Raw genomic sequence first — 8,312 nt, 5'->3', positions numbered from 1 at the left:
ATTTTAAATAGGTAAGACAGTCCAAGAGAGTGTGTAGGGGAAAGATTTTTCTAGTGACAAATGAAAGCAGAACTTTAGTGAAACTGAGAGTAAAAATGCCTAAATTTCCCATTGAGCCTCTCGCTCTCTTTTCAGCTTCACTTTGGTTTTTATGTTCAGCATTTTTTTTACAGAGCAATCAAATTTATCTGTGACTCATGTGGAATCTGACAAAGTTCATTGGAATTTCTGGATAGTATGCTATTCTAAGTCCAACAGTGGAGAGTTAATAGCATAATGCTACCTCTTGGTTTATCAAAATTACTTGCAATATGTAAGCGATCTTATAACAATAATGACAGATTTATTTATTATGTCACTATATATCTGGCAGAAAATAGACTCTATCTGATCTTCTGTGAATGATTTAGGATGATACGAACAAGAATTGCTATGCTCTTTCACTAATATACAAGAACAATAAAATCTGTGAAACCCTGGCATGGTTTATGCATCAGTTCCCTTGTGGTGTATTCAGTGCTTCACACTAAAAACACAGGGAGTTCCCTGTTTACAGTAGTTTAAATTATGACCTTTTCTGTTTTAGCAGTTAGCATTTATGAACTATAGTTTCAAAAATATTTCACTGCAAGTAATCAAGAAAAAAAATGCGGTGGGTCGGTGAGCTATTTCCTGAGTGTGAGTTTTACCTCTTGGAAGACTGTCAGTGTTTCTTTGAGAATACACTTACAGAGAGAATTGTTATCAGGAAATTTTAGTGTGGAACTTTACCCAGAAAAGTAGGCATTTTCATCTTCTGAAATGCTTAATGAATTTTAACTTTAAAATGTTTAAAATATTTTTTCTTTGGCACATCATTACAGTATTTTTCCTATAAAACTTCAAAGCCACTCTATTGAGTATGCAAAGTCTGCATCACATCTTAAAATATTGCTTTCTCTGGCAATATTTTCCCAACAGCAGTGACACTTCAGATTTAATTTTCGTCATCCATAGGCTTTAATGTTGCTTCACCATCATTATGGTTGCCAGCACCAGCACTGGCACTATATAGCTGTGTGAAACTGTATCACTTACCTAATGTCATAACAAATTGCTGAAAATACTGATCATTCAGGCCCAGGTTGTACAATGTCTCTCATCTATCCTCTCTACAAGAAAGTTTCACTTTGACCTGAATTTTCCTTCATTGCTCATAGATCTAATATTGGAAATCATAGAATTCTAGACTGCTGAATCATGAAAACAGGTTTGTAGGAAGGAGATTTCCATAAATAAGAAATGGCTTTTAGATTAATCTGTGGGGGTACATCCACTATTCCCCCTCCTCAGTTTTCTTTATTTTTCTTTCTTCATCTGGTCTTTTCCTGTCTTTTTCATCTCACAGTTCTTGGTTATGTTCAAAAATATGCACTAGTAACTTTATTGATGATCTATACATTTAGAGAAATAGTGAGATAATTCCCGTTCAACGTTGGTTTCCTACAGATACATGCAATAATACATAGAGGATTGTTTCAGTTTTTATGCATAAGCTTCTGGAATGTCATTAAGTTTCTTTTGATTTTCAGTTATGTTAAGGAAGTAGAGGCATTGTAGCTGACCAAACCCTGCATGGTATCTCAGCACATTTACATCTCCACAACTGGAGGGATGATTCCAAGAACAGTCTAACTTTTGCGCTACTTTTCATATTACATACACACATATATACCATTTTCCATTAAGAGTTTATAGAATCAAACGGAAAAGTTGCTGAGAATGTTGTGAGCTATGAGTCATGAGTTTCAGTGGAAACTGAGAGCTCTTAAATACTCTGTACAGCTAGTACCTGAAGTATGTTATGATTTAAGAATGGTGTCCTATCTGCAGATATACACTTATTTCTGCAACGAAAGCAGAAAAGGTATAACTGGTGCTAGGGCAATAATAAACAGTCATGCCTTCAATCATAGTCTCAAGAGGTAGTACCAAAAAACACCCAAAGTGAGGATAAATCTTAATTGAAATAGGCTATTGAAACCTAATTGGACCTCAGGAAAAAAAAAAAAGGAATAAGTTAACTTTTCACCAAAAATTAAATTAGACAGAACAAGCATTCCTCCTTATCGAACACTATGAAATGTTGCTGACAAAAAGACCTATCATTCTTTAAAATAATTATTTTCACTAAAGACTCTATTCTTCACCTAATTTCTATTAAAAAGTGTTTTAAAAGCCATAACATAACATTTTATGTTGCATAGATCTGGTCTATTAATTCCAAGACTATAAAACTTTTGGTTTCTAAGTCATGGGGAAATTATAGAGATACCCATCAAACCCTAAAATTAAAAGGTAAAGTAATCAGAAGGGTAACCCAAGAAAGAAAAAGGTATTTTATGATTCATGAAGACACGACTTGATGTATAAAAAGTCAGCATGTATTATATTAGTCTACAAATAAAAAATAATATTCTTATCTGACAAACACTTCACCAGGACATAACCAAAGGCTTTTCTTTCTTTAAACCATTACTATAATAGAGAGGAAGGTCATTATTGAAAGAGCACAAAAGGAATTATGATTTTTTTATCATGAGGTATATCACTACCTGCCTTAAGGAGTTCTGCCATCATTTATCTTTTTTCCCCCCCAAAAAGTATAACTTTATTCTCTCGTTTTCATAGTTTACTTTATTTTTAACACGCCACTTCTTTTTAATCAAGGATACAAAACATATGCTCAAGATATCTTGTAGGAATTAGTGAAAAAAGAGGCTTCAAGGTGAGAACAACATTGTTTTTTTCCCTTTAATTTCAGAAATCTAAAGTTATCTTCAATCTGTACTCCAACTGTATAAGAAACTCAGGCAAAATATCAGTAGGTGGATTAATGAAACACTTGTCAAGCTCTTCCCGGGTTCTCTGCTTAAGAACAGAAATGAGGTTACTCATTTGGAGACCAATCCTGTCCTCACTAAATTAAATGGGAAAATCTTGCTTTATCTTCAGTACTGCAGACCAGAATCTAAATCCATAACAGACTAAAATCTGATTGTACTTCAATGCATGTTTTAATGCAGACTGAAATCTCTGGAATATTTCAAGGTTTGTGTGAACTTTGGTATTGATATATTGCTCAGACATGTGGTCTGGTCAGATTGGCTGTCAGATCTAACATCAGTTGGAAAGGAATTATAATAACACAAACATATATTGATACAGTTCTTTGTATCTATTCTGAGGTTGATCTCTAACACTTAGAAATCTACTTCGACATAAAGACATTAAGCCGGTTTTCCTTTTTTTCTGTTTTCTCCTTAAGCAGATTGCCTAGCCAGAGGTGTGTTCTGTAGAATCACACTGAAGAGTTGTTCCTTAGTGAATGACTGTGAAATAACAATGACAGCAGTTCTATGAATTTAAACATAGATGCCTAAACAGTGTTTTAGGAAGAGAGGGCACAATAGCTTAAGACTGCCAGATCCAAACACTCCGACCCAGGCTCTACATTTTAAATGTTCAAGATTTGTACCTGATGTTATTAAAAATAGATGCAATTCTTCTGTGCAGTGTGAAACTGTAAACACTTAAGAGGTTAGAAATAATAAAGAAAAACTATGGCATTCAGTCATGAAGGAAAAAATATTTTCTAGATAATAGGGATATATAGACCCATTTCATCACTTGAAAAAAGAAAAAAGACAATTAAGAAGATATTGCATGGCATTTAGTTTGAATATTTTATTTTTATTTTTAAACATTTTTAATGAAAGTATTACCAGATACAAGTATAATTACCAAATTATTTTAAAGTAAATATATTTGGAAATATGGTTGTTGTTCTATGAATGAACATAGTTAATATACAAATATCACTGTCCTGAAATAAACTTTTATTTTTCCTTCTAAATATCTTGTCATGCTTCTTGAGCTACAATTCTTCCCCAGGAAAAATTCCCATTATGACCCATGAGGTGTTTGGCTCATGGGTGCATGCCTACCCCTTGCATGCAAAGAAATTTCAGCAACTTGAAAATGAAAGATTATGTCAGCAAGTATATTTCTAGGAATCCTGCAATCCAAAGGTAGGAAACACCTGCTCAAAGATGAATTCCTCTCATTTTGTAAGGAAGTTAATTCACATATATGAATGCATTTCTTTCTTAATTTTTCTCATCATAATCACATTTGGAGCCTGTGTAGCTTACAGATGCAGACTTTGAACAATGAGCAATTATGTTTTACACACAGTGAGAAAAAAAAAACATATAGTTTCCCTGTCTCTCTTAAAACATGATTTTTGTGAAAGTATATTAACACTAGTACTGTGTAACTTCTCTTTTGTATGTTTTATTTTTTCCTCAGAATAAACTATTTAGCTCTGGCCTGTGCGAATAAGGAAGGAGCTGGTATTGACAAACCTGTGTCAGACAAATTAATCATGTGAGGATATCAGAGCTTCAGAGACGCTCACAGGCACCTGGTCTTTGCAGAAATGGTCCTTTTTGCCTTCCAGGTGGTTATAAATTGCTGAGTCATCTTCTCAGTTTCCTGCAGGAGATGTTAGACTCTGTCCCAGAATAAAACAATCAAAAATAGTTTCACAAAGCATTTCTTGCTATGTATTTTCCTGTGTATTTCCTATTCCTCTTATCTCAAAACGTTTATTTTGGGATGTGACAGTTAAACTTCTTTCTGTTCATATGGTACCTACCAAAATGTCTACATCTTTTCTTTGCAGATGCTAGTCCACAAAAAGTAGAGAACTGAGGACTGAAGTTGGTTGAAAAAAAGAAGCATGTGAGCCCACTGAGACCTAAAGGTGGAAGAAAAATGCGATGATATTTTGCATCTTAAAACTGTCAGGTTTGCAGTTTTTCTGGGCTTGCATTTTCTTTTCCTCCAACTTCATTATCATTTTTTTTTAAATGTCCAACCTCAGCCATACTTTTCACACACGGCTTGCAAAAAAGAAATAGATTATGCCCAAAAAGAAGTGCTGGTGATGTACAAAACAGCATATTTACTACTACAACTAAATTCTAAAAAAAGCAAATATGCAAATCACCTTTCCTACTGTATTAATTGCTTATAGCTGCAGCACTGGTTCTATGTTAAATTTCAGTTATTTCAGATGGTAGAGGTCAAAAGATTTGGTAAACATTGTGGCTTGGAGATTTTCTTAACTGATATATATTAACTTCTAAATTAATATTTGCAACATTTTAATTTTACTTTTATTTTTATTTCCAGTTTATTTCTATGTGCTTTTGTATGCACATGAGTTTTTTTCCAGTTGCTGTCATGTGGCCAACTTTGCAACAATTTCTAATGTTAAATTCACCCCAGCCTTCACAAATTTTAAAAACCTTATTATAATGCTCAGGATGGAGAATAGGTGGTTCATTTGAGCTTCACAGTTAGTTCTCAAGAAGTGACCTCTTTAAGATATGATACTGCACAAAACTTTGGTACTCGTGAAATACAGTACCCCTTGAAGAATTTTGCAGTGAATAGTAAGCTGGAAAAATCTAAGTGAGAGGAAAAAATAAGGGAAAGGACTGAATATTGAAAGGAACATAGCAATGAAAGATATATAATTCCAATTTGATAAGGGGTGTTAAGATGTTACACACATTTTCTGCTAATTTTCTACTGCATTTAGCAGTGTTTTAGTGTATAGATGAAATCAGTTTTAAAAACACTAGCAATGTCATACTTCATTGTAATTTAAAGCAATACTCAAAAGTGATCTACCAAAGGGTAAAACACCACTGGGAGGAAAAACGGGGAGAGAAATATTTTTCTATTCTTCTTCTATTGTCCTTCCCACCCCTCCCCCCAAACTCTGAACCTTCGTGCTTCAAACTAGGTAAAACTGAGTTGAAGTGAACCTTAAAGAAAAGCCGGCAATACTCAGTACCAGGTGTACCAGGAACTCTTCACCTCCTGTCCCCTTTTCAGGGTAGCGCTCTAGTTTGCGGAGGGTGAACTTCGGAGGTGAAATCATACCCGCAGGCGGACGGTGCGGCCTCTGCCACCTCTAAGGCGAGGAAGATCCCCCTTTGCCCCGTTTTCAGGCTGCGGGGTGACTGCGTGCCCTGACCTGCTGCCGTGCAGTGCCCACGGGTCGAGCCCCGCCCGCCCCGCAGCGGCTCCGCGTCCGCCCCGCGGCCCGGCTGGGATGTTTCACCCCGCGGCCTTCCCCGGAGGCAGCTCTGACTGCTCTGAGGTTTTGGAGAGGCTTAGGCCCGCGCAGTGCCTCTCCTCAGGTTTAATCTGGTGCCAGAGCATGAGGAGGTGGTTATGCCTGAGCTACCGTGGAGTAGCAGGCGACCAGCAAGCTAGAACTGCACAGCTACGGGTTAGAAACGGTATCATGGAAAGAAATCACCTTCATTCAAAACATCCCGTGGGGGGAGGAAGCGTCTCTTAAACCCCAGAAATCAATAAAGAGGTAACTGGCATACTGAACAAAGTTTTATTTTAATGCAGATGAAATGAAAATTAAACCAGACATACAAAATCAAAACAACAACAAAAACCCCTAACCCAAAAACCCCAATCAAACTTCACGAAACACAAAGATACCTCAACAACAAAATCCCTTCTTTTAGTCTTGCATAAACGGTTTACCGTCTGTTAAAAGCATTTCTGCACTGTTGTGGGGAGGCAAATGATTGCGAATGTTCCTCTTGGAAGACAGTATTGACCTGTGTTAGAAATACCTTCGTAAATTAAATCTCGATGGGATCTATTTCTGGAAAAATCTTAATTAAAAATAGCGCAAACACAAAACTGTATTCTAAACAGAATGAAAATCCTACCCCCCGCCCCCCTTCCCCCCCCCCCCCCCGTCTGCTCTCAGACAGTGTAGTGTTATCAGTGGAACTGGAAACCTTACAGCAATCACCCCAGCATTTTTCTGTAAAGGAGCAGGGAGGGGGGGAGAAGAGGGGGCTCCAACGGGTCTCGTTGCTGGGAGATACTTTGAGGGCAAAGTAAAAGTGCCCACCGGGAGCAGAGCTCTGCGGCTGCCGCCGCCGCCGTCTCTGAGATGCTACAGTATCAGGCAGAGAAGAAAAGAAAGGAGTTTGGAGTTGATGTACACGTCGGAGCAGCAGTAAAAAGATATAAGATATCGACACGCTCAGCTGCATCTTGTTAAAAGCTTCCTGCGGGTTGGCAGAATGAAATCTTTATTTAAAATACACAAACTATCGTCAGGGGAGGAACGGAAGGGAAAACACTAAAAGGGCCAAACACAATGCTTAACCCATCGATATAAGCAAAAGAGGGGAAGCGATGAGATTTGTTGGGGCGAACGGAAGAGGGCGAAGGGTGCCCTCCTTGCAGCCCAGCCACAACAGCCACCTGGGGACTCGATGTCTCCACTCAGCTTTGGAGACTTTCTCTTTGATGGTGACAATGATAGTTGCTCTGGTACGGGAGAGGGACTTATGAATACCAGAAGCAGAATGTGTGCTCACATTTGGGTGTGAATGATAGGAAAACGTGCCTCGCCACCACATCCACATCAGCGCTCTCTTAAGTAGTGGTAATATTATTATTTTATTATCGCCAGCCGGCGGCTTTAAAGGTGCATTATTTTAATGCATTATTAATTGTTTTCTCGGGGAGAGAGGAAGACGGGGATGGGGCTTATTATTATTAACAGCGAGGAGCTCACTCCTGTGGCACACGCCGGGGAGCGCGGTGGGAGGAGGCAGCGCCGGGGGAGGCGGGTGGCGGAGCGTGCCCCGGGATCGCTGCGCGGCTGCGGCGCGCACACGCGGGGCTCGGCGCAGCCCCCGCCGCGCCCTCCCGGACTCCCCAGCCCCTCACCCGCCTCCAGGCGCAAAGTTCCGCGGGCAGCTACCGGCGCGGCACCTCGCGGCCGGCACCTCCCCATCCCCATCCCCAGCTCCGCGGGGGCGGCGCGGCTCCGCGGCCGCCAAAGTTGCGGCGGGGCCCGGAGGCCGCCGCCGGCCATCAAGTGGCTCGTTAAGGAAATGCAGGTGAGCGGGCTGAGCGGCGCAGGGGGCTGCGCGGGGCCCGGGGGGAGCGCGACCCCCGCCCTGGTCCCCGCCGTGCCCCCGGGCCGCCCGCTCGCCCGCCCGCAGCCGGCAGCGCTCGGCACCGAGAGCCGGCGGCCGCCGCATCCGCGGAGAGAGCCGCTCCAGCGCCCCCCGCCCCGCGCACGCACACACACACACACAGAGAGACACACACACACAGACACACACACAGAGACACACACACACAGACACACACAGAGACACACACACAGACACACACGCACACCCCGCACCCCGCCTCCCCACCCC

At 40.5% G+C, this 8,312-nt stretch overlaps 1 protein-coding gene across 1 annotated transcript in view; it reads left to right on the top strand.

Annotated features, from left to right (window-relative positions):
• The first annotated feature begins 7,976 nt into the window (after positions 1-7,976).
• The window catches only part of PTPRD (protein tyrosine phosphatase, receptor type D), a 1,162,785-nt gene continuing 1,162,449 nt past the window's right edge, over positions 7,977-8,312 (top strand). Inside the window, exon 1 of the mRNA XM_027635107.1 lies at positions 7,977-8,003. The gene's annotated coding sequence lies outside the window, so the exon portion shown is untranslated. The remainder of the gene's footprint in view (positions 8,004-8,312) is intronic.

The sequence above is a fragment of the Corapipo altera genome, unplaced genomic scaffold, assembly GCF_003945725.1.
Source record: "Corapipo altera isolate COAL_440 unplaced genomic scaffold, ASM394572v1 61411, whole genome shotgun sequence".
Lineage (NCBI taxonomy): Eukaryota > Metazoa > Chordata > Aves > Passeriformes > Pipridae > Corapipo > Corapipo altera.
The sequence above is the reverse complement of the archived record's forward strand: the minus strand, read 5'-3'. Positions and strand labels throughout refer to the sequence as shown.